The sequence below is a fragment of the Heterocephalus glaber genome, unplaced genomic scaffold (assembly GCF_053883595.1).
Source record: "Heterocephalus glaber isolate CG9 unplaced genomic scaffold, H.glaber_assembly_v1.0 deba00001555, whole genome shotgun sequence".
Lineage (NCBI taxonomy): Eukaryota > Metazoa > Chordata > Mammalia > Rodentia > Bathyergidae > Heterocephalus > Heterocephalus glaber.
The window spans coordinates 4,249,658-4,277,046 of record NW_028258346.1 but is presented as its reverse complement, the minus strand read 5'-3'; the positions used below and the strand labels follow the sequence as shown (position 1 = coordinate 4,277,046).

Here is a 27,389-nt window from a genome sequence, read left to right as displayed (position 1 = left end):
TTCAATTCAAAATGCAATTATCACCAGATAGTCTTCATTGTTCATCGCTTAGTAAAACAGCTTAAGACTTAATACTGTTCTTAATAACTATGAGTGGAATGGTTTAACGGAGAATAGATGGGTGAATATTAAGCAATGTTGAGCCCCTAAAATAAGAAGGCTCAGTCAAGTAAAATGACCATTAAAACCATGTCTCTTCAATTCCCAGAGCATATACTTTTCACATTTAATTTTTTCTGAGATCAGAACAGTTTTATGATCATTATACACATTCACTAGAAGGGGTTTTCTTTTGAAAATCTCATATCAAAGGCACATCTTTCCACTAATCTTATTTAATACTAAAGAAAAAGGATATTTTAACATAATTATGAAGAGGTCTTAAACATAGACAGGAAAACAGTTAAAATGACAGCAACAATTTGGAAGTTTCTAATTCAGCGAGAACAATGGGGACCAACTCTAACTGAAATGGATAGGCTATGTTACACAATAAAGTCAGCAAAAATCTGAGCTTGGTCAAAACCAGAGGAAAATTAAATTATAGGACTTCAATTCTTTGGAGGAAAATAACCTTTCCCTAGCTCCCTAGGGACTATCTATATGAAAACTCTGACTCTTCTAGCTAAAGTGAGTTTTCTAATAAACCAGTGAAACCAACTTTATAAGCTTTAATCTACCCAGCTAAGGGGACCTTAATTGGTAGAGAAAAAACTAAAACGGGACTTGTGAATGCTTTTGATCAAAATTGAGGTATCTCTGGGAGAAACATTTCCCTTGAGGCTAAGAAAACATTTGAAGAGACTTTCTAAACAGAAGACCCCAGATGAAAGGCTGCAATACAGAATTATGGTGCAGTTATAAATTCTACCTCTGAGCCACAGCAAAACTGGAGGTGAGTGATGGCAGACCTGGGACTTCTCACAAACAAGGCCAGGGCTAACCTGGTAGAACATTTCCAGATGGTGGCCTACCTTGCTCCACTTGTAGCAAACTAACTCTGCTCTAGTCAATAAACTAACCAAGACTCTAGGGTGGTGAGCATGCTGAAGCCTTTGAAAAGAATTACCATACAGGAAAGCTCCTCTACTATCATGCTCCAATCATTTAGTAATTATTTTTTTCCATTTAGTTTACTGGTACATTTTAGGTATACAATACAGTTACATTCATCATTGGGATCTTGTACCTTTACGTGATGTATCTTGGTTCTTATTTTTTTCCCCATTCCCCTGCCCTCCCTTCACCCCCTCCACTCTTCCCTATTTAGAAAGACTTTGATTCCATGTTTTTCCTTTTCTCTTATGTTTTCTTTTCCCTTCTTTCCTTTCCCCTACCCCTCCCACTTCCCCTACTCCTTTAGACCTTTTCTTCCTATTTCATGATATCAATTATACATTTTGATTCTTATTTACACTTTTAGTTTTTCACACCAGAGAAACTATTCGGTATTTACACGTCTGTCCTATTTATTTCACTTAAGAGTATAGCCTCAAATGTAGTAATTATTTGAGAAAAGCTGGAAGCAGGCATGAAAAAAATAGTCAAGAAAGGCCAATGATATTTAAGCATAGGCAGCTGACTGAATAGAGGAGGTAATTATGAAATAATTTGTAAAAGAATGGAATGTTTGTGAAACTAAAAAATTAAGTGTGCCATTCATTCATATACAATATATGAGTATGCTTTTTTAAAAATAACTTGGTACTGGGGATCAAACTCAGGACCTTGTGCTTGCGAGGCAGGCAGTGGCACCACTGAACTAAATCCCCGGCTTGAATATCCATTCTAATCCCTAAAATATATTTCCAGAAAGACTTGTAAAATCAAATTAATTCTAACTTAAATTTGTTAAGAGAAGACAGATTTTATGCCTTGTCTACAGGTATCAACCTGTACATATAAAAACTGAACTTGGGTACTTATTAAGCAGAGAATAAATATTTTGCAATGGAAAGGACTTTGAAAGTCATGTAATGTAAAAGCTTTCTGGTCGGCAAATTCTTTGTGCAATTCCAGGCCCACATGATCACGAAGGCTCTACTTTTAAAAAGCCTGCAGCCACCAGCTAATTCTTTCTTCAGTAGTTAAGTGCTCTGAATAAAAAAATGAATATTTCATCATATATAGGTCCTTTCTTATTCTCACCTTTACCCTTGGTGATCTAATCAGACTTCTACTTCCCTACTCCTTAATTCTAGTTTTTTAAAAATCACTAATAGCCCCAAATTGCTAAATAGATGGGACTCATTTCTGTTCTTACATTCTTGACTTGTGTTTGGTACTTAACACTATTTTCCACCTTGCTCTTTCTGACTTTCTCTCCTACTTTGCTTTCTTTCAAATCATCTGCCTGGCTCTCTTTCATTTCTCTAGCCATTTCTTATCTTTTCCATGGGCTTTCTTTTCCTCTTCCCTTTAAGTACTCTTAATGGCCTTTCTATTTCTCATTCTCAATATTCTAATTGATCTCATTCCCTTGGCTTTATATATCACTTAGATCCTAAAAGTTCACAAATCTAGATTTTAGCACAGAACTCCTTCTAAGCACCATGCCTAGCTATTTAGCTGCCTAAAAGTCATTGCTGTTTATATCCTATAGTCCCTTAAATAAAACGCATTATTTCTTACATTAAATTGGCTTTTCATGTACTTATTCTTTTAGTAACTCACCCAGACTATATATATTCTTTCTCTCACATAAGTCAGCTTCCTTTGAATTTACCATTTTACAAAATCGCCCATCAAAAAGACATCCAAGTCAGAAATCTAGGAGTTTACTTAGACTCTGTTCTTATATTCAGCTATTACAAGAGAAATAATACCAACAATTTTTTATTTTTTTCTTATTGTAATCATAACAAATTATTATTGACTTTTTACTGCATGTTAGGCACTCATAAGATTTATACATTTTAATTCCATTTAATCTTTACAACACTCTTACAGCATTATAAGCCCAATTTCAAAGAGTAGTACAAGGAGGCAGAGATTATCGGTAACTTATCAAGTTAAGATAGCTAAGTGGTGGAGCTAGTAGTCAAACCCAGTATGTCTTAAGAGCATGAGGATCTTAACCACCATGTTAACCTGTACAACATAATTCCTCAATCTTTTTCAAATTATGTCTCTTCTGCTCCACTCTTATTGCTATTATCTTGTGCAACTTTTATCATTCACTAAAACTGGCCTCTAAATTCCATGAAGACGTGAACGGGGTGTGCTTTTGTTCACTAGTGTTCCTTGTGCTTAGCACACTGATTAGCACTTAGTTATATCCTCAATAAGTGTTTTCTGAGGAAATTAATAAAGTATTTTTATCGTGTTAATAATGGGTAGACAGTCATATAATTTAGGGTAGAAACAGGGAATGTTTTGGGATTGAAACAGGGCACTGTCAATATTCACTGTGGGTCAACTATTCTAGATAAACTGGAACATGTCACCACTTTAATATTTGTGCTATGTCAAGTTATGTTTTAGCAAATTTACAGCATGTTCTCTTTCTGTACCCTCCCTGGTACTACAGGATTGAAAACCTTGGAAATGCATTTCTTAGAGTCCCTGCCAGAAGGATTATGGTTTAGGTTAAGACAATGTGATCCATTTATGTGAGATTCCAAAGACAAAAAAATATATACAAACTATTATGATCCCCCTGGTGTAGATAGGCACATGGGCTTGGTGGACCCAGCTATGAGCTTTTTTTCTTTTTCATTAAGTTTATTGGTACATTTTAGGTATAAAATACAGTTACAGGCATCATTGGGATCTTGTACCATTACATGATGTATCTTAGTTCTTATTTTTTCCCCATTCCCCTGCCCTCCCTTCCCTATTTACAGAGACTTTGTTTCCATTTTTTCCTTTTCTCATATTTTTTTCTTTTCCCTTCTTTCCTTCCCTCTACCCTTCTCACTTCCCCAACTCCTTTAGACCTTTTCTTCTTATTTCACATTATCAATTATATCATTTGAACCTAATTTACACTTTTAGTATTTCACACCAGAGAAACTATTTGATATTTACACATATGTGCCCTATTTCAGCTATGAGCTTTTGCCAAAAGCTTCCAAGTATCTTCCTATAGATCACTTACTTTGATGCTGAAGGCCACTGAGCTCATTGGTGACCATTTCCTGTAGTTCCTATGCTTCTTGATTTTCTGAACATGACCCTCCCTCTCTAAGGCCTTCCAACATTTTTATAAGGACTTGTAAGGTAATGGACACTAGCTGCCTCAATAGGCAAAACTTTAAAAAACTTTACGGGTTTGTCCCTGTAAAGGTTGACTTTTTACTCATGCAAAACCCAATACAACTTGGTGAGAACTCTTTATTTTTTCATTTCAACATATAGCTTCCAAGGTTACTAGTAGGGGAAGTGAGGGTAGGAAGAAGCACACATTCTCTTAACCAGTTTGGCCCTAGGAAATTAAACTTCACTCCCCTTCACAGTCCTTCAGTCAGGACCATGCTAAGATCTCAAGCTAACAGCAAAAGGTGATCAGAGAAAAACACAATATTTGGTAAGTATTTCTGTTATAGGCTCTAATTCCCCACATTCAATCTCTTCTTGCTTGAAATAGCTAGAGTAGTTTTTGTTCTCCTTATTGATACACTATTAAATATGAATAATTGTAGAACCTAAGTATATTTTTATAAAGAGGCATTAATCATTTGTTTCTACATTTAAATGTGCAAGTATTGGTTTTGCTGTGTATGAATATAAGCATATTTTATATAAAATTTGACATATATGTTTAGTGTTAGGCTTACCTACCTACTGGCAAGTATAATTTGGATTAATAGATTTAATAGCAAAGGCTAAATTAGTGTTAATGTCTTTAAGAAAGAGAGTCAAACAAAAAAACTTGTTAGTAGGAACCAGTTCATGCATACACTAATCATTCTTTTAAATTAAAATGACCTATTCTTTTGAGGGAGTGATAATGCTTTTAAAATTTCAAAGATATAGAACTACTATGCACTAGACCTGTAAAAACCAGGGTCCACGTCATTATTTTCATATTCAACATGCCCAATGATGCATAAGGTTGTACTAAGTGAGCAAGAATGGATGTGAAACAGTACATTGACTCTCGAATCTGGAAATAATTGTATTTTCATATAATGCTATTAGCTTCTAATCTGCTCTTTTTCAAGAAACCAATAATACATACACAAGCCCATTCATGCAATATAAAGTCTTAAAACATACTCCAAGTGGTAGAGTTAGACTAGCAAAATGTTAACGTGATTATAGATGTGGATCCATCATACATACTATAGTAGATCTTCATCCCTCCCTTTGAAGGTGAATGCCAATGGACAGGCACTTTTTCCATTTTAATGGCTATGGTGAAGATTAGTTAATTTTCAGGGATGATATACGATCAGTACATGTGGCAGAGCCATCCTACCCCACAGGCAACATTTAATTCCTCCCTGAATTGAGACATTCATCACTGTGTTCTGCCTACCTGTTTCTCTGTCAACAAACGAAGGTCATGTTACTCCCTTCAATTTGTGTTAACAGGAAATGTGTGTACAACAAGCAATCTGAAAGATGGATATGAAGTGAGAGGATGCACTTCAAGTGAATCATTAAATGACTGAAGGTGAATTCTGCTACTTTTCATTTCGGGTCAATTTATGGAAAAGAGAATAAAGGAAAGAAAGCAGGTAGAAACTCACCTTTATTGAATACTTTTTATAGCTAGATTCTGTGCTCAATAATTTCACATGTATTTTCCTACCAACTCATCACAACGTCCCCTGAAGAAGGCACTATTATTATCCCAATTCTACAGTAAGGAGGCCTAACTGTGCAACTTCCTATCTTAGAAACTTTAAGGAAAACTTCTTGTCTTTCAGACTCAGTTTTCTCATCTGTATAATGAGAATAATGCTTGCTCTACATCTAGACATTACCCACACATATGATTATTTCTTTAGCATTTTCCTTCTCTGTAATATTGGCAGCCATAGGGACTAGAAGTCAGACTTATCTGGCACCAAAGGCCCTGCTCCCTCCCCTGCCTCTCAGAGATGACTGAGATTATCCAGATGCTCTTCAGACATGCTACATCCTCAGGCAGAAGTCACACTTAGTGTACTCCTATTAAGAGTACCATCACTCCTATTAGGAATGTACTTTTGCTGCTAAACAGTCATACATTAAAGATCAAAGAAGAGAAGTGCCCAGTAATGATGAGCACACAAGGTCACCTGTTGTTGATCACTGCTGGCTCATACTCATTAAGGGACACAGAATAGTCCTGTGTCAAGGTTAAACCCATCCACTTTGTGTGCCAGGTACTGAGACGAGGGAAGAATCTATCTTGAACTTTCCAAGTTACTCACTTATAATCAAGGTCAATGGTTGGTCTTCTGTTGACTCTCTGTGGGGCTTTATGTTCCCCTCTCAGTTCCTTCTCAGTGATGTAGAGTAGAAAACAGAAACTAAAACTAACAACCAGCACCCTCTAGAGAGCCAGAATTGCAACACCAAAGATACTAAGAATGTTAAGAACAGTTTATTCTTGCTCTAAATTTCTCCCTGTCCCTACATTAACCAACCAATGAATATGGTACAAGCCCCAAGTTCTGGGGATATGGTGGTAAACAAGACATATTCACACCCTGCTGTCATTTAGCTGGGAATCCCACAGTGACAGAAATGTTAAAGAAATAATTATAAGTATGTAGAATGGCCTATGTGTAGCAGGTATTGTCATTTACACTTAACAGATAAGAAGACTGAAGCTGAGATTATTAACAGAATTTTCACAAAGCTTTCGAGACAGTAAGTAGTATAGCAGACCTCTAACCTGAGTCTTTTGACTTCTAGGACTAGTCTAGGACCTTCTATGCTACCACATTTCTCAAACAGAATATGGTGAATATAAACTATGAAGGGAAAAAATTAGACAGATTATAATTGATTCCAGAGGTGACCTTGAACTCTTTCCTTTGCTTGGATTTAATATATGGGACTGTTGTTATAGGAAGGAATTTTTCCCCCCATTAAGTTTATCGGTACATTTTAGGTATACAATACAGTTACATTCATCACTGGGATCTTGTACCATTACATGAGTATCTTAGTTCTTATTTTTTTTCCCATTCCCCTGCCCTCCCTTCACCCCCTCCACTATTCCCTATTTACAAAGACTTTGTTTCCATTTTTTCCTTTTCTCATATTATTTTCTTTTCCCTTCTTTCCTTTCCCCTACCCCTCCCAATAGTTTCTCTGGTGTGAAAAACTAAAAGTGTAAATAAGGAAGAATTTTTTAAAGGAGATAGAAAGCACGACTGTGGATTGCTCTGTGATCCACAGATTCACCTTTACTTGAGATAACAGTGGTGCTTATTAGGACACTTGACTCTCCTACCATCCAGCCAGAAGATGTCTATACTGAGCCTCTCCCAGGACCCTTCCTGTGTTTTCCGTCCCTCCTAAAAGGAGAGCTTCAGATGACACTGTGAATCCTCCAACTATAATACTGGAAAGGTCTTCGGGAAATCTTTCACAATAATAATAGGAATAATCTCTTGCTTGAATTGTCTCTGAAAAGAATGGATAAAAGGAGGTGAGTGCTGGTGTGGGAGCTTGTGGAGCACACAGTGAGGACACACATTTGGTGAAGTAGAAGATGGGCTGGGCAGAAACAGGTTTCGGCTGGCAGGTGATATTATTGAGTACGCTGGTCCACAAATCAGAACATCTGAGTTCTGACAAACTGTAGTTAGTGTCCCTGTACAAATCACATTCTCTCTGAGCTTTTTTGTTTTCCACAAGAATTCTCAGGTTGTTCCACTGGGTAATCTTTGATATTCCCTTCCAGCTCTGGCAACTGAGAGTCTTTGATCCTCCAAGCAATTGGGAAGCAAAAGATACATCTCCACCTTTGGCTAAAGGTTCAGGGGGAACTAGAGAACCAATATCAAAAAGAACAAATAGGAATTATTCTATTAATGTTAGCACAGCTGAGATCCCTTGGAATTCCATAAACCAGAAATAAAAAGTTTGGATGACTTAATATTAGATGCTAAGTCTCACTATTATTTTGCTTCTAAGATTTGCTGTCCCAAGTTGGTGAGTATCAGTCAATTTTCTGCAGTATAACAAAATACCCAAAGTAATTAACTTTTAAGGGAAAGGATTTGATTTGGTTCATGTTTTGGGTGGATCCATGACAGATGGCAATGTCAAGGAGGCTGTGGTGCAGCAAACTGCTCACCCCATGGCCAGGAAGCAGAAGAGAAAGTGGAAGAGGCCGGCACCCACAAATCCCTGAGGCTTCCTACTGGCTTCACCTGCTAGACATTCCACCACATCCCAATCATGCCCTGGAAGACCAGGCCTTTAACACATGTACCTTTGGGAGACATTCAAGACTCAAAGAACAGCAGAGTTTGGAGGAAATCATTTTTCTTTCCCTTGCTTTTGATAGGAAGACATGGCACCCCTCAGTCACGTGGCATCACATCCCATAAACTGGTCGTGTACACATCTTTCTTTAGACTCACTTCCTCTTCAAGCTGCTTGCTCACAATCAACATGCTTGATGGTCACCTCAGCCACCTTCCTTTAGTGCCTCAGTCTTAGGGACGACAGAAGGTCATTTTCTAAGGGCAGTCTTTGAATGATGGGAATCACCATTGCTTCCTGGCAGATGAGTAGAATCAATGTGCAGAAGGCATGTGAAGAGAAGGGCCTGTCTCTCAGGGATATAATTCACACAGCAAATAATTTTATCTGTGTCTCAACAAAGCCATAGCAAACACAACATCTTAAATAGGATTTTATGTAAAGCTAGTATTTTACAAAAATATTTTAATTAGATGTATTTCCCTCAAAGAGATTAAATGCACAAGAAAATTCATCTTTGAAGACCAATAAAAATAAGTACATATCCATACACCCATCAAGAGAAAGCTTCTAAGACTTGATTTTATCACTACTCTGTAGCATCCTCAGTTCAAATTTAACTGCCTGAGGAGGCACTTCTATTTGATCATTTTTATCTCCTTTCCTTCAATAAGTGTCTGCTTTTTAAATTGCCAGCTGTTCTTAACAAGAAGCAGAAAGCCCACAGTTTCTTTTTCCTGGTGATGTCTTAGAAGGTTTTAACTGCTGATATTATTACTTCCACCACTGTATCACATGACAGAAATCTTTCTAAGTTTGTGAGGTCACAACCAAAGTTTTGTTAGAACTGGAAAAGAGCATCTCTACTGGGATGTTTCTCATGATTTCAAGCAATAAATCACCGGGAGAGAGAAATAAAAATGCATTTATCCAAATTAAATCATCTATGCACAAGTAGTACATTTTTCCCAGTCTGGAAGATAGAAAAAGAAAACAAAAGTCCTAGATATGTATGAGTAGATAGGGGAAATGTGGGTCAGTCTCAAGTCACATATATCAAAGTTTTTAGACATAAGACACATAGAATAGAAGGTATATGATTTATTAAAAATGAATGCAATGAACTTAATATCACTCAGGAGAGATAAAAAATTATTTTTCTTCTATAGTTATCTTTCAGTAGGATAAGAAAAAAGGATATGTAAAAACTGTATCTGAATATAAAATTTCAGGATAAACATAATAAAACTACCACACAACTGAACTAGTGAACAGTGACCACATCCAAAAACAACAGAAGATGTCTGAATTCCTTGGATGTAAATCAACTAATCTTGCACATTTCTGATTCTAAAACAAACTGTACATAGTTGCTGACAGACAGTGTGGAAAGAAATATCACTTCAAAGATGATCACTGCAATTCACAGGGACAGGGCAACTCCACCATGGGAATTCACTTTGTGCCATTAAGTTACTTTTTATAGCACTTGGAGAATTATGAAAAATGTGCCAGTGTGACCACAACTAATCTCTCCACTTGAAAAAACACTATTAGAGAAGATCTGTCTTCCAAAGGGGGAAATAACTGTCACTTGAAACATGATTATATCAGAGAGACTGAAAGTAGCTCACCTAGAGGCAGCCTAGGTTAAAAGTCCTGAGGTAACATTCACGCCACGTTTACACTGAAGCCAAGGAGGAACCAAAGAAGAATGGGTGATTAAACAAAAGGCTGAATGATTAACAAAAGGTCCAAATGCAGTGACGGTAGACAAAATAATGATGGTGAGCAGATCAAATGGGCATAGATGTGGACTTCCCATCCAACTTCATGATGTACTTCCCAAATATCACTCTTCCACTCAACCACGCCTCAGCGAGCCAAGCTCTCTTTCTACTTGCTGTGTCTTTACCTTCTTCCTAGCTCCTTTCCTTTCCCTTTGGTCATGTTACTCATCCTTACTGTTTCTTTCTTTGTGTCAGAGCCTTTCTGGACTATGTCCTCACTTGCCAAAGCAAAACTTCCCTCTAGCTCTCTTACTTTCCTGTCTTAAATCACTTGTTAAATCTGACAGACACTACTGGTTTTTACTTTGCTGTTGGATGGAGGCAGGTGAAGATTAAAACATGCTTAAGGAGCTCAAATCTGACAGTGGGAATGAGCACACATAAAGGATGGAGACCTGGTGAATGAGCAGTGAAACAGTGTGGCATACTCAGGTGTCTGCAAGTGGGTGGGACACAAAATGCTCTTGCATGCAAGGAGCAGGCAGCCACCCCTGTGGAGAGATTTAAAAGATTCATATATGCCCATTTCCCCTGTGATTCTTACCTATGCCCACTCAGGCACCCCCTCTAGGGCCATGGTCAGCTATGTTCCATATCATTCTCCTTCCCATTGTCTTTATGCATATTGTCTAGATTTAAACTTTGAGACCCTCACTATATTAATATTCTCATCCTTTACTTAATGCCCATTTTATTGTAAAAATAATACAGGCATATATAGGGTAAGTTAAAAGGCTAGAAGTATGATTCAAAAGTTTAGATAATAGAATTATATTATTTATCCCTCTGGCAAAGTCCATTCTAAAAATATGCTCTCTGACTATGAAACAACAAAGAGACAACTACACTTCCCAACTTCCTGATTCACCCTCCCACTGTCTTCCCCCAGGCTCTCTAGTGACTCGTGTTCTACCCACCATCCTTTGATGACAGGCTGACTTCAGAGTAAGACCAGCCATCACTGTCATGAGTAGCTTAGATTTGGGACTATGGATTTAACTAGGGATTTGTTTCTTTCTTAACTCGGGATACTGAGGGTTAGGAGTCAGGGGATGGGGGAGACCTGGCTAATAATTGTAAAGAAAAATTACTGCACATTTTCTTAGGGCATGATTTTATAAGATAAAATAAAACCTATAGGAAACAAAATTTAAGCAAGAGCTGATTACATAAGGTATACTTACCAAAGCTGGGAAGAATCACTGATAAGCCCTAAAAGAACACATTTGCTTTGGTGATCCAGGACTTTCTAATCTGATATGAAAACTGGGGTCATTTGTCAAGGGTAGAAGCAAAATGTGTGTGATACTCTTTGTGCTAGTCCAAATGGTGGCTCTAAACCTAATCAACACTCCCACTTAGACAACTTAAGAACTCCCTCAACACCCTCAGAAGATGCTGCAATTTAGGTCAAGGAGGGAGCAAGCAGTGTGACCAAGTGGCAATTGTTGGCCAAGCCAGCAGTAGCCAAGTGGAAGGAGGTCAGCAAAAACAACTTCCTTCTCTCTAGGGTTCTAACCATACCGTTATGCCAGCATTTACAAATGTAGGATCATTAAAGGGACTCTATGAGTCAGTTTCAAATAGTCTGAAGGAAAACCAATTACTATATTTTATGGGTAATATAGTTTTCTGAGTAAACTAAATCAGCAAATTTAATTTCTTTACTCTTGGTTGAAAGAGTAGCAATGTGATCCAGTAATATTGCTCATCTCATCATGAATTAAAGTGTGGTTATACATTTTGTGATTAATAGAATTTGGGAAATTAACATTAGTCAAACAACTCTATATATTGTTTTCCTTTTTTAAAGAAAATCTTGCAAAGTACACACCAGAATATTACAGTTTAAGGGAATATTAATGTTGAACTGGTTGGGGATCACCAGCCTTTGCCACTTACACTTCTCTTCACCTCCATCCTCATTATTACATGCCATGGGTGCTACAGACCAGGCACTGTCTTGATTTTCCAGGTACCTTCTCAAGATGCCAACCATCAGGCCAAATGAAAAATGGTTTTTCCATCTTGGAAAAGAAATAGGAGGATTTCTGGCCAATCTAGCTGATGCAGAAGGGATTCATTTATCACACAAACATGTGGAAATGCTTAGAAAGTGTGAATTTAAAAAACTATTGTTGCTTAATGTACAGCATAACTCAATAAAAGAGAAAGGAAGGAAATGAGAAGGGTGGGAAGGAAAGGGGAAAGAGAGAAAAATAGAATAAGAAAAAGACAGAAATCCCCAGGAACCAGAAACAATAAGGGAATTCAGGCTAGTGCAGAAAGTAAGAGCTAAGTGCTATTGAATCCGCTGGGCTTTGAAAGCCCCAAGCTTGGAAGGTGACTAGAAAACTTGTGCTCCAGAAAGATCAAGCTAAAGCAAATGTGGATTGGCTATGTAGGCACCACCACACCACTCACAAGGAAAACAACATATGCTAATGTAACAATGGACAATGTGTAGTTTACATTAAAACTTAATGGAAATTATTCAGTGTGGTATCTTCGATGGGATACTAGGGCTAAGAAAGTATATTATGTAAAAATAAGAAAATCTGAATAAGCTGTAGGTTTTTGGTTAATGATGCTGTGCCAATATTTGCTCATTCATTGTAACAAATGCACCATACCAGAACAGGGTGTTAATAGGGAAAACTAGATGTAGAATATAAGAAAGCTCTGAACTATCTTTGTGATTTTTACATAAATCTAAAGCTTCTCTAAAATAAAAAATCACTTAAAAACTCAGTGGGAGAGTTAAATAGAAATAGAAACACAACTGCAGACAAAAACTATGAATTGAAAGAATGGATCCAGGGAAATCACCCAGAAAGCTGAGAGGAAAAACAGAGATAAAAATTTCAAAGTTCAATTGAGGCACATGATAGAAAGAAAGTTGCCCTGTAAGGATCCCAGAGGGAGGTAAAAGAGGGAGAGAGAGACAGAGAGAGAGAGAGAGAGAGAGAGAGAGAGAGAGAGAGAGAGAGAGAGAGAGGGAATTTCTTCCAAACTCTGGGAAAGAATAACTACCATCTATAATTTCATACATCATTCAAAGATAAGAACAAAATAAAGGCATTTGTAAATAAAACAGAGTTTATTTAGAACTGTATTAAATAACTCACGACTGTGGGCTCTACTTCAAGAAAAAAGCAATTGAACCAGAAGAAAAGAATAATTGTCAGTAAACATGTTGACAGTCCAGTAATCACTAACTAAATAATAAGTGAAAATTAGAGTAGTTTTGTGTTAGAACTAATAGCTCATTAATTATCAAAATAAATTGACAGTAGATATGACTATAATCCCTCTTGCGCATATGAGGAAACTGAGACAGCACAATTAAACAACTTGCAAGATAACAGTAAGTAGCAAAGCCAAACACACACACACATACACACACACACACACACACACACACACACACGGACAGAGTAACCAAGTAATAACCCATCTGAACAGGGTTCACAAAGAAGGCCTAATTGAAACCCTAATCAACAGTAACATATGTGATAGTATATATGATGGAAGGGGACGTACCGAAACAATCTAGGACTGTTAAATTGTTTCATTAGGACTAATATACATATGATATTTTAATAAATTTCCAAATAGTGGAAAGAAAATGGGAGGAGAGTATAAGAAAAACTACTTAAACCAACAGAAGCAAAAGAGAGAGAGGAAAACATAGCACCTGTATAGAGAAAGTGTTAGAAAAGTATTAAAATATAAGTCATCACAATAAAGATAAACAGAACAAACTTCCCTTGTAACTATTATTGTCAGATTGGCTATTTTAAAATCTAACTACATGTTGTTTACAACAGAATCAACAAAAAGGCAATTACCTAGATAAGTTGAAAGTAAAGGAATAGAGAAAACAAAGAGCAACTGAGAGTGTTGGCTCTATGATATTAATATAAGATAAAATAGAACTGGAGGGAAAAATCATTACTAAGGATGAAGAAGGTATTTGGCTCAACCATAAAAAGCAACAGAGCTTCAACTATACAAACTAAGCTGACATAAACTCAAAGAGAAATTCATAAAATCACTGTCCTAGTGGGAAATTTTAACAATTTTCTCAAAATCTGATAGATGAAACAGATAACAAAAAACTAGTTATAGTATAATCGCTCTGAATAACACAACTAGCAAGTTTATAGGTAGGGCCTTATCCCCAGGAAAAGGGGGCCACATATGCTTTTCAAGTCAACACAACAGTGTTTAAAAATTGAACAAGAACCCAAAATTAACTCTTAACAAATACTAAAGAATTGATAATACATAGACCATTACAATCATTACGCAACAAAAGTGGAACTAATTAACTCAATAATAATACTGTGGTTTTGGAAGTTTAAAGAAAGCTGTAATAATTAAAGAGTCAACGAAGAAATAATCATGAAAATTCTAATGCAAGTAAATCGAATGCTTATTAAATTCAAAACTTGTGGAATGCAGTTAACCTCCTGTCTATAGAGAGGTATATGTCCTCAAATGTACATATTGGAAAGTAAGAAAGACTGACAATTAATGGACATTCACCTCAAGAACATAGAAAGAATAGAGCAAAATAAACCTGAATATGGAAGAAAATTATACCACTTATGTAAATTCAAAGTCACAAAAGCTACATAACACTGTTTTTGAATATACAAGTAGAAATTTTAGAACAATCTCAGACCATTGGTTACATTTGCAGAGGGGAAAAGGAAAAAATAGTAAAGAAGTACAAAATATATTCCAACTATATCTGCAACTGTGTATTTCTTTTATACTAAGGATCTGAAATATACACCCCAAATTGTTAACATTTATGAAATCTCAGTGGATATATTCATGTTTATCATCCTTTGTCATTTTTAAACCCTTGGAATATTTTTTAGCTAAGAAGATGCAGAGGAAAATTTTAAAAAGCAATCTTTTTAAAATTAAGTTTATTTATTGGTATACTTTAAGTATACAAAACAGTTACATTCATTATTGGGATCTTGTACCTTTACATGACGTATCTTGGTTCTTATTTTTTCCCCATTCCCCGGCCCTCTCTTCACCCCCTCCACCCTTCCCTATTGACAAATAATTTGTTTCCATTTTTTTCCTTTTCTCATATTTTCTGTTCCCTTCTTTCCTTTCCCCTACCCCTCCCATTTGCCCTATTCCTTTAGACCTTTTCTTCCTATTTCACAATATCAATTATACATTTTGATCCTTAATTACACTTTCAGTTTCTCACACTAGAGACACTATTCGGTATTTACACATGTGTGTCCTACTTATTTCACTTAAGAGTATGGCCTCAATGTACATCCACTTAGCTATAAATGTCTCTAGTTTCTTGTTTTTTATGGCTGAGTAGTACTCCATTTTATAAAGAAGAAAACACATCTTCTTTATCCGGTCTCCAGTTGATGGGCATTTGGGCTGTTTACAAGTTTTAGCTATTACAAATTGCGCTGCTATGAACATGGGTGTGGATATATCACTGTGGCATTATTCTTTTAATTCTTTTGGGAAGATACCCAGCAGGGGGATAGCTGGGTCAAATCGGACTTCCAATCCTAGTGTTTGAGGTATCTCCATATTGATTTCCACAGTGGTTACGCCAGTCTGCACTCCCACCAACAATGAAGAAGGGCTCCATTCTCCCCATTTGTTATTGGTTGGTTTCACGATAGCAGCCATTGTTTCTGGGGTGAGATGGAATCTCAGCATTGTTTTCATCTGCATCTCTCAAATGACCAGTGATATTGAACATTTTTTTCATATGCTTATTTGCTGCTTTTACTTCTTTGAGAAATGTCTGTTCATTTCAGATGCCCATTTATTTTTCTTCTAAGTTCTTTTATTGGTACATTTTAGGTGTACAATTTGTTTACATTTATCATTGGGTGTTTGTACCTGTCCATGATGCATCTTGGTTTTCTTATTTTTTTCCCCATTACCTGTGCATCCTTCACCTCCTCCATCCTTCCCTATTTACACAGACATCATTTCCATTTTTTTTTCTTTTCTCATAGTTTTTCCTTTCCCTCCTTTCCTTTCCCCTTCCCCTCCCTTCACCCCTTCATCTTTGGACCTTTTTTCCTAATTCAAATTATGAATTATTCATTTTAATCATTTTAACCCTTGTTTACACTATCAGTTTCTCACATTAGTGAAACTATTCGGTATTTACACATGTGTGTCCTATTTATTTCACTTAATAGTATGGCCTTAATATGCATCCATTTGGCTATAAATGACTCTAGTTTTTCATTCTTTATGGCTGAGTAGTACTCCATTTTATTAAAAAAACACATTTTCTTTATCCAGTCTCCAGTTGATGGGCACTTGGGCTGCTTCCAAGCTTTAGCTATCACAAACTGTGCCGCTATAAACATGGGTGCACATATATCGCTGTGGTATGATTCTTTTAATTCTCTTGGAAAGATAACCAGCAGGGGAATAGCTGGGTCAAATGGGACCTCTAGTCCTAGTTCTTTGAGGTATCTCCATACTGATTTCCACAGTGGTTGCACCGGTCTGCACTCCCACCAACAATGGAGAAGGGTTTCTTTCTCCCCACACCCCCACCAGCATTTATTATTGGTTGATTTCTTGGATAGCAGCCATTCTTTGTGGGGTGAGGTGGAATCTCAGTGTTGTTTTCATCTGCATCTCTTGAGTGACCAGTGATGTTGAACATTTTTTCATATACTTATTTGCTGCTTTTATTTCTTTGTTTGAGAAATGTCTGTTCATTTCAGATGCGCATTTTTGAATTGGGTCTTTATATTTGGGGGTGTGATTTTTTTGAGTTGTTTATATATTCTAGATAGTAGACCTTTGTCTGAGAAACAACTGGTAAAAATTTTTTCCCACATTGTAGGTTGTCTTTTAGCTCTGTGGGTGGTTTCTCTTGCAATGCAGAAGCTTTTTAATAAGATGAGATCCCAGTTGTTGATTCTTTGTGCTAGTTCCTGTGCTACTGAGGATTTGTTCATAAAGTCTTTTCCTATGCCAATATCTTTGAGAGTTTTACCTAACTTATCTTCCAGCAAGTTTAGTGTTTCTGTTTTAATAAAAAGCAATCTTAAGACAAAGAAACAAGGGATTGTTTACTTTTTCAAGTTGTAAGTAGCATCAGCCAGAAGCCCTCCATTCATAAAAGGAATAATTATTACCTTCTAGACTCAATGAAAATCTTTTTACACACAGAGCTTGGTTCAGCGTGTTCACAAATGCTAACTGCAATCATTATTTTATCCTAAAATTGGAAAGAGTCTACTCTCATCTTCACATCAACCTAAAAAGACCTGGATGAGAAATTTTGACTGTACAGTACTTCACTTAAGTCTTACAGCCAGGGCATTCACTACTACTGTCAATTCTTTAAAGTATATTATGAAACGTTAAACACATGCAATTAGTCAAATGCTACAGGACATTGGTGAAGTTTTTCCTTATTAAAATTGTTACAATTTCAGGCCAGAGAGATGGTCACAAAGTATGGCAACATTGCCACAGTGATTTTCTTTCCATTCTGTGCCATCAACTATATTTTCCAGTTTTGTAACTGATAGACATGTGTCTGCTACATGATGTTTGATCCTTGTGAGCGAATTGTCATCTATTTTGCTGATAAGGACTCATGTCCAGAATTAATAAAACATACCTGTCAGGGTTCTTTTGAGGATTAAAAAGATCATGGAGAATAACTGGCACATAGAAGATATTCAATAAATTGGTTCTCTCCTCCTAGGTCTTCAATTAATATATGTTGATTAAGAAAATAAGACATGGAGTTCTCTTGAAAGATATTTTGCATTTTATCAAAACCTCTGTTTTATAATTTCAACTAATGTTTTTTGACATAACATATTGCAAGTTATCAGAAAGGTAATCAGTTAAAAAAATTCCTCTACAAAATCTTCATTTGTGCCAAAAATGACATTTAAATGATTTCACCTGAAATTATTCAAGTGTAAAAGATGAATTCATACTTCCTTCTTTCAGAAAAAAATAATTCCAGTTAAAAGCACTTTACAAAATATTTCTTTGTTCTAACATGTTGCCCAAATATAGAATGGTTCAATGGATCTACAATCTATGGTGATGAAGATAGAAATATAGCTTTTCAAACATTCTGAGTTATATTTTCCCACACACATTAATCAAAGCAATAACTTAGAATAGTTTCAGTTACATCTTAAATATATTCTTTTCAAAAAATGCCATTATTACAGAAATAAGACAGTAATACAAGCATCACGGGCCATTGACCTTGATTTTCTGTGTATAAAGATCTTTTGAGAATGTCTGGAAATTGTGGAGTATTAACCATATTAAAAACAAAGGTTTCTTGCAAATTCCATCACCAGGAAAAATTGTTAACAGTAAGTGCTAGATTGATTCTTTGTGTTCTCTACCATAATTTTTTCTGTACCCCAAATAATTTACTTTGTAGTAAATTATGTTGGCCCCAACAGTTATTTCCCATTGTTTTACTATTTATTTCTTCAGGAATATTATAAATCTTTCTGGATATAGTGCTACCTTGGTTGAGGATACTGACAGCAAAGGGAATGAGAACAAAGGCCTCTCCATTCCCATGTACTGGAGCATTATTTTAATTCTAACATTTATGAATTCCTTCACTATAGCTATGAGGAGAGAGGCAGCCTTATGCACTAGCTTTACACACACCACAGATGGTGGTTTCCCTGGAGTGAAAGTGTGTGAGGTTGCCTTGCTAGTACCTGCCATTGTTCTTACCCTGTGAGTGTTTCTTTGTTGTAGGGACAGCCCTGACCAAATTGAACAAGGTGATGGGACACAGATATGAAGATGAGCAAACACTGAGATTGAATCTGCTGCTGGACATTGCATCTGTTGTTTTTGCATCTAGATCTAATAATAATAATTATTATGGTAGAAGTCAGATACCGTCTAAATTATTTCAAATCATCCTATCAACTATTCAAAATAAATTATTCCTATTATAAAGAAGGGGGAAAGTAAGATGTTAGAACTTGAGTATTTCTGGAAAGCTGAGGCAGGAGGCTTGGGCAGCTTAGTCACTTAGCAAGACCCTGTCTCACAAAATGAAAAAAAAAGCCCAATATTTTAAGGGTTCAGTATTAAGGCCCTGAGAACAATCCTCAGTATTGGAAAACAACAACCACCACAATGACAACAACAACAATTGCTGAATAATTTGTCCAGGATCATGCAGCATAGAAGGATTTGAATACAAGATATTCTAATGTAGAGGATATTCTTTTTTTTTTTTTTTTTTTTGGTACTGGGATTGAACTCGGGACCTTGTGCTTGTGAGGCAGACAGTGGAACCACTAAGCTAAATCCCTGGCCTTGTAGAGCATATTCTTATTCAACTATCCATGCTGCCTCTCATTTACCTCCTGATTTTGAGCTATTTAATGAAGGAGAATTTTAAGGACTAAAAGTTCAAAGGGAGCTGAGTCATCTCATTCAGTCTGGAGATGCTGGAGTCAGGCAAAACATGGACTGAGTATAGACTCATAGGTGATGATTATCTAGGTGAGGAGAGTGGTATATGGTTACAAATAAATACAGTACTTTTATAGTGGTCCACTTCTTTCAATACTTCCTTCAACCTATTGTTTCCCCAGTACCTTCCTAGTGCTTGCTTGTGAGAACATTCACAAGAGTGCAGTAGCCTAAAGATAGACTAAACTAAACCCTATATTTGAGGACAATTTTTAAATCCCCTTAACCATGAAGGCTAGATCAGATATTCATAGTATATTTCCTTATTTCTTTTTAGGCCTCTGTTTTTAGGCAAGTTTACTGGAACAAAATTTATTGGAAGGTGGGTAAACCACAGCTTTTACAAAATGCAGCATTAGCATGATGCAGGAAAATGTGTAGGCGAGGAACAAAGCATCTCTGAAACCCCATCGCTTCCTTCCTCTTTGGTATATTTAGCATAGAGAGACCAAAGCTGGCTCATCTACCACATAGAAAAAATATCTTGCTTAGTAATTAAAACTGATTTTCCAGGCTCATCATCTCCAGGATCTCCTTGCTCAGATTTTCTGTGCCTCCATTCTACTTATCACATTTTAGAAGTTAAAAAGAGAGCCTACCTGATATCTTGAGTTTAAAAGAAAGTTCTATCACACCAATCCCATGGCTCCTGCTGCCTCTATCACCAACTCCAAACTTCAGCTTTGCATCAGTACCCTTCACAAATGGACCCCTATCTTTCATCTGGCTCATTTCTCATCACGCCTCTAGACTTACAGAAGTATCCTCCACTCCTCAAACTGTGGACTTTCATGAGCTAATTCTGTTCTTTCCTCTCCCACCATGCACCTTTTCATGGCTTAGCTTGAAATGTCTCTGCTCATGTGAAGCCACTGCTATTATTTTATCATGAGCTCTTTGACAGAAGGAGATGTGCCCAGTCCGTTTTATTTCCCCGACATCAAGTGGGTGTGCAACATTTGCTGAAGCAAGAGATCGCTGTGAGCCAACTCACACAGAACTGAGACGATATTGTTTCAAGGAGGTAGCTGGGTTTTCCAGACAGCCCCACCCTTGATGTTTATGCATCCCACTCTTGGGTGGGAGGGAATCCACTGGGAATAAAGTTACATTATTAAGTCTTTCCATGGCCCCTCTTCTCTAAGATAAATAATACCAAATTTTTAAGCTTCCACTTCCTTTACCACCCCATTTTTCACTTACAGGCCAAATGAAAGCATATGTGGGAGAGGCAGCTGAGCATGCTATAGGAAAAAGGGATCTATGCAACCCTTCCTCTCCTAGCATTCATCTGACCCCTCCTCTCTATCAGACAGAGAGGAGCTGTTCATGATGCTGTATGCCAATGGGTCTGAGTTGTGATTATCTCTACCCAGAAATGGAACATTCTGGCTAAAGGATAAAATAATAGCAATATTCACACAGCCTAAGGCTCTAAAATGAACACAGAATCTCCCATATTATATTGAAACTAAAAGATAGACCACATCCTAAGAGATTCATTTTTAACAAATCTTACTTTATCCCATGACATATTTTATAGATCATCTGCACACAATACCTTTTTTTTTCCTGCACATGCTAGCAGAAACGTCTATGTAGACTGAATGAGATATTAGGATGCTTAGTGTGTTAGTGAACCTTATAAATGTATTTGAACCTCAGAAAGAATTCTCAGAAAGTCCTAGCTGAAAAAATAATATGTATCTGCCATAGGTCTTATGAAAACCCAGACAGTATGTAACTTGCCACTAGAGGAAACAACATATTTGAATAAAATATGAGACAATCATCCTCAAAAGCACATGAGGTGTCATAAATACCCCATTACATAAACCTACTTTTGGAAGTGACCAAAAAAAGAAAGGAAAAAAGGAGAGGAACAAACAAGTTTACAAAAATTCTAATTCTTCAATCATTACAGATATTTGCATCCTAAGTGCAATTACAAAGTCAGAACCACAATTTGTTTTGAAAAAATAAAACCAAACAGCTGTGCACATATTAACATTCAAGTTAATACAAATAAAATTTAATGTCAAGGGGGAATTTTTTAAGGCTGTGGACAAGTTGATCTGGACAGAATCATGAGCAAATGTATATTCTCTTAAGGTCCTAGGAATCAGCGATTGTAGTAGGGTACCTTTCTCAGGGCCATAGTCTCCCTTCCTGGGTTCACAATAATTATGGAGAAGGAGCATCCAAGTAGGAGTACAGAGAAAAGACAATTCTATCAAATTCAGATTCATATAAAAACATGGCAGGAAAGATTAAAACTAGACCCATACCTCTCACCACGCACTAAACTAAGATAGAAGAGGATTAAAGAAGTAAATATCAAGACAGAAACACTAAACTTGCTGGAAGATAAGTTAGGTAGAACTCTTGAAGACATTGGCATAGGAAAAGTCTTTATGAACAAAACCTCAGTAGCACAGGAGCTAGCACAAAGAATCAACAACTGGGATCTCATCTTATTAAAAAGCTTCTGTACTGCAAGAGAAACCACCAACAGAGTTAACAGACAACCTACAATGTGGGGAAAAATTTTTAGCAGCTGTACCTCAGACAAAGGTCTACTATCTAGAATCTATATAAAGAACTGAAAAAAATCAGACCCCCCAAATTCAAAGACCCAATTCAAAAATGGGCATCCAAAATGAACAGACATTTCTCAAACAAAGAAGTAAAAGCAGCAAATAAGTATATGAAAAAATGTTCAACGTCACTGGTCACTCAAGAGATGCAGATGAAAACAACACTGAGATTCCACCTCACCCCACAAAGAATGGCTGCTATCAAGAAATCAACCAATAATAAATGCTGGTGGGGGTGTGGGGAGAAAAAAACCCTTCTCCCTTGTTGGTGGGAGTGCAGACTGGTGCAACCACTGTGGAAATCAGTATGGAGATACCTCAAAGAACTAGGACTAGAGGTCCCATTTGACCCAGCTATTCCCCTGCTGGGCATCTTCCCAAAAGAATTAAAAGAATCATACCACAGCGATATATGTGCACCCATGTTTATAGCGGCACAGTTTGTAATAGCTAAGGTTTGGAAACAGCCCAAGTGCCCATCAACTGGAAACTGGATAAAGAAGATGTGTTTTTTTTATAAAATGGAGTACTACTCAGCCATAAAGAAGGAGAAACTAGAGTCATTTATAGCTAAATAGATGCATATAGAGGCCATACTCTTAAGTGAAATAAATAGGACACATGTGTAAATATCAAATAGTTTCTCTAGTGTGAGAAACTGAAAGTGTAAATAAGGATTAATAATGAATAACTGATACTTTGAAATAGGAAAAGGTCCAAAGGGGTAGGGGTGGTGGGAGGGGAAGGGGAAAGGAAAGAAGGGTAAGGAAAAATTATGAAACAAGAAAAAAAAAAAAGGAAATGAAGTCTATGTAAATAGGGAAGGAGGGAGGGGGTGAAGGGCACACAGGTAATGAGGAAAAAAAAAATAAAAACCAAGATACATCATGTACAGGTACAAGCACCCAATGATAATTGTAAATGTATTGTACACCTAAAATGTACCAATAAAATAATTTAAAGAGAAAACAAAAAGAAAAGAAAAACATGGCAGGGAGAGGCCACAGTGTATTTCAAATGTTTCCAATAATACACTTTAAAAAATAAAACAGATTCAGATAATGTGAAAAGAGAGTCAGTTGTTAGATAGAATCTGAACTCGGGTAAATACAAATTTTCTCAAGGATAGTCACAAGAATAATGTCTACTATGCCAATTAGGGAATAATCACATGGCTCCACCATGTTGATGTTTTGGCAACTGTAAACACCCAAAGGTAGGCTAGAAAACCTAGAATGAAAAAAAAAAAACGAAGGCCGATTGTACTCTGTCCCATGAGGTGCATCTGAGTGAGTATTCTTGGATTTCCTGTCACCTCCCAAACCAACCCAGACACTGTATCTTAAAGTACACTGCACCCACAGAACATTCTTCCAACAAATATTTTTCATGAATAAAGAGATTAGCAACAGGACCTTCTCAAAATTATGTGACTATAGGACACTTTAACCCTCTTTTATATCCTGAGGATAAGTGTTCCTAGAAACAGAGTGGGAATAGTATTCCAGTAAAATAGTATCATGAAGCACTTAAGAATACAAGAGCATCAGGATGTGGGGGTCACAGTATGCCTGGATTGACGTTTCTTACATGACAGTGGTGGGACCATAGCCAGAGTACTCAGCTTTCCTCAGTTTCAGTTCTCTCTTCTGTAAAATGGTATAACAAGAGTTAGCTATTGCTTGGAGATAGATGGGGGAAGGAGAGAGCACATGTACAGTAGAGTGCTTAGCACAACGCCTGCCACTTAGTACTGTGCAGAAGGCATTTAATCATCCTAGCAATTAGTACTTTTATTATGCCCAGAAGTCTGGCTGATCCCAAGGGGAGGGCCTCTTTAAGTGGGATCACCTTTCTACATTTGTGCTAGTCCCAAGTTGGTTTCAGGGATCCAGTTGTCTCTAGCCTTACTTTCTGGACAGCCACTTCAGTGGAAGATATCTATTTCCTTCCCTCATTTACTCTGAATTGGATTTCCTACAGCTTTTCCAAGGCACACTTGATCAGGGCCTAGGAAAAGGAAACCTTCTTTCCAGCTAAGGTCCCTACTTCTTAGAAAAATCCCTGCATTTGACATGTCTGCAAAAAACTAACTGCACTGGGACCAGTATGCTGAAGCTTTGCCCTGCATTTGGCTGTGTCCACCAGTGTATCCTGGGCCAGAAAGACCTTGTAACTACCGTGTGACTCTTCCTACTTTGTCCACCTCTGCCCTGTTATTCCTGTTAACAGTGTTCCTGTAATGGTATTTCTTTTCTTTTTCCTCTTTTTTGGGGAGGGAGAAGCTAGTGGGCTATTGAGGGCTTTTTCTTGATTACTAAAGTAACATTCTTACTGCAAAAAATCTGTTATGTAAGCAAATCAGGTAAAAAATTACCAGCTCCTGCAATTCTGCAGTTCCTCCTTCCCCATCCTAAGATTGCTACTGACAACTACTATACATGTTTAATATACGCAGAACTGGTAATTCTATATGCTGCTGAGATAGGTTTCTATATCCTCATTCTGCCTCTTTTGCTTCAGAAGTTCCTATTTATTTTTATGAAAGAAACCTCAAACATCATCCAGGTGAAGCTGCCCTGATCCACCTAAGCCATGTTGGCCCCTTCCTCACCAAAACTAATTTGTACATATTACATTTAGTGAACTCACAGTAATTTCCGTGCAATTTCTGAATCAAATGTCTCTCCCACTTCAAGGACTTGAAGGGCCACCCCCCCCACACACTTGGGACAAAGCATCTGGTACACAGACATGTATTAACACACATCAAGGGCAATACATTGCATGAATGAGGGAAAAAACCCCAGTATTTTTCTAAGAGATAGGCTTTCAAGCTCTATAATAACCACAATCAAGATGTTCACAGTTAAATTTCCTTGGAAAGACGTTTCTTTTATATCCCATATTTCAACAACCAGGTAATATTGTTCATTCTAATTGCTTTCATTTCTTTGGGGCTGGAAACAAAATTTTAGCTTCACAGAAAATGATAAAGTTGGAAGAATTTTGGAATGGATGATAGTTTATTTTTCAAGTGCCAAATGAACATTTTGAAGTATAGCATTTTTGGCCACAGGCTTTGTCCACTGACACCAAAACATTCCAAGAAATGACATTTCAGATAAACAGTTTCACGTCCAGTAAGCCACAAACACAAAAAAAGTATTCAATTGCACTTCACAGCAAATAGCCTTCTGTTGACAGTTCTTCAGAAATGACCAATTATATTTACAAAGTACAAATATCTCATTTGATTAATTCAATATAATTTAAGCCGATGGTTTGAGCAAAAGAATGAATCCATAGGAGTTGTTAAAGAGTAGGGTGAAGGAGAAGATAACCAGAAGGATGAATTTTATAAAAGATTCTGAAATATCAGAGAGCCCCACTGGGCCAACACTTCAAATTAACAAGCCACTGAGGGACTCTGACATGCATGCCGTATGACATATCATCCAAGAAATAGCATCCAAGAGGAGTTTCATTTTTCTTGGAAAAAGAGATTGCCACAGAGCTTTCATATATCACCAATTAAACAGTTTGGGCACCATGTAATTAAGTAATATAATTATGAACCCATTTCTTGGCCTCAAGCCCAAGGCCCTATTTCTTGTTCAGGTACATCAGTGGCTTTTATTCAGATCTCCTTTGTCATATGTTGGACCCAGCTCCTCATATTAAAAAACATAATGCCAAGAATGTAACTCAGTGCTCAAGCACTTGCCTAGTGTGCCCAAGGCCCTGGGTTCAATCCCCAGCACTGCAAAAAGAATCTAAAAATATAAAGAAATCCACAGTCAATTTTAAAATTAAAAAGTAAGACACAATGGATGTGATTGCAGGAAGGAAATCCAAAGTAGATACAGGCACTTAACATCAGCAGAACGCAAATACAGGAAGCAACCAGGAGATATTTAAGACTCCAGAAAATTTAGTATGAAAGTAGAAAAAGTAGAAGGATCATTATTCCATCGTATAAGAGACAGTATATAAGAGACACTTTCCTTTTACAGGAAAGAATATTTAAAGAGACCACAGCAGCTGGTCCTAGAGTTACATTACTATAATTAACATATTAAGTTAAGAGGCAAACTAATCACTAATGTGGGTGTTGGTAAAAAAAATTACCATCCTCTCTTATATTAAAATGATTCTTTCAGAGTCATGCTTATTAAATTATAAAAGTTACTATTTATTGAGAATTTGGATTGGATCAGGCCCTGTTCTACACATAGTATGCAAACAGTTCATTTAGTTTCCAAAGCAACCCTATGGAAAGGAATTACTGCTATTCCCATTTCCTAGGTAAGGAAACTGAGGCCCAAGGGGCAAAGTAATTTGCCCAAGGACACACAACCAGGAAGCTGGAGAGCTGAGCAATGAGCCCAAGCAGCCTGCTTCCAGAGTGCCTGTGTTTTTTAGAACAGTGTACGATGCTGCCTCTTAACACTTACTCAAAAGAAATATTACTATTAGTGGAGTTATAGTCATATATTTACGTGCCTTTCAAAAAGCAGAGATGTTATAGCTCTGAATGGAAAGGAGTGATCAATAGCCATCAAAAGCAAGTGAAGTCAGTGTGCTTTCAGAACTGTAGGAAAGACACTTCACCTTTGCATGCTGTTTGACATTTATCCATGCAATTGAATTGAACTCAATTAACAGTAATTTAGGGTTCCATACTGAGCATCAGAGCATGGAGATTCAGAGCTTCAAGAAGGCAAAATTTTATTTCAGCTTAGAGAAAATAAAATACTTCAAAAGTTAAAAATTGAATAGAGATGAGTAAAATGAAGTCCAAAGAGTTTAAATGACCAACCTGAGAGCAAAAATGTTATCTGTAGCACAGAGGAATCTAAAATCAAATTCAGAAGTGTCTAGTTTCTCTTTTACGCAGCCGCTTTTCTTTCGATCAAGCTGGTTGAATGCACTGGAATAAAATTAATTTCCAGAATACCGATCTGTGCTCTCTGCAGAGGAAAAATGTGTGGCTCTTGCCTCTTTTACCTTAGAACCTACTTCATTCTGGAATGATGTAAGCGAAGAAAGAACAGAGAGCCAAGGGAACCTTTTTAAGAGAAAGAAAAGAGGAGAAAATTCAATC

The 27,389-nt window shown here is 36.9% G+C and overlaps 1 protein-coding gene across 6 annotated transcripts in view; it reads right to left on the bottom strand.

Annotated features, from left to right (window-relative positions):
- Cpq (carboxypeptidase Q) overlaps positions 1-27,389 on the bottom strand; it is a 502,796-nt gene that overhangs the window by 152,340 nt on the left and 323,067 nt on the right. The gene's annotated exons all lie outside the window — the stretch shown is intronic.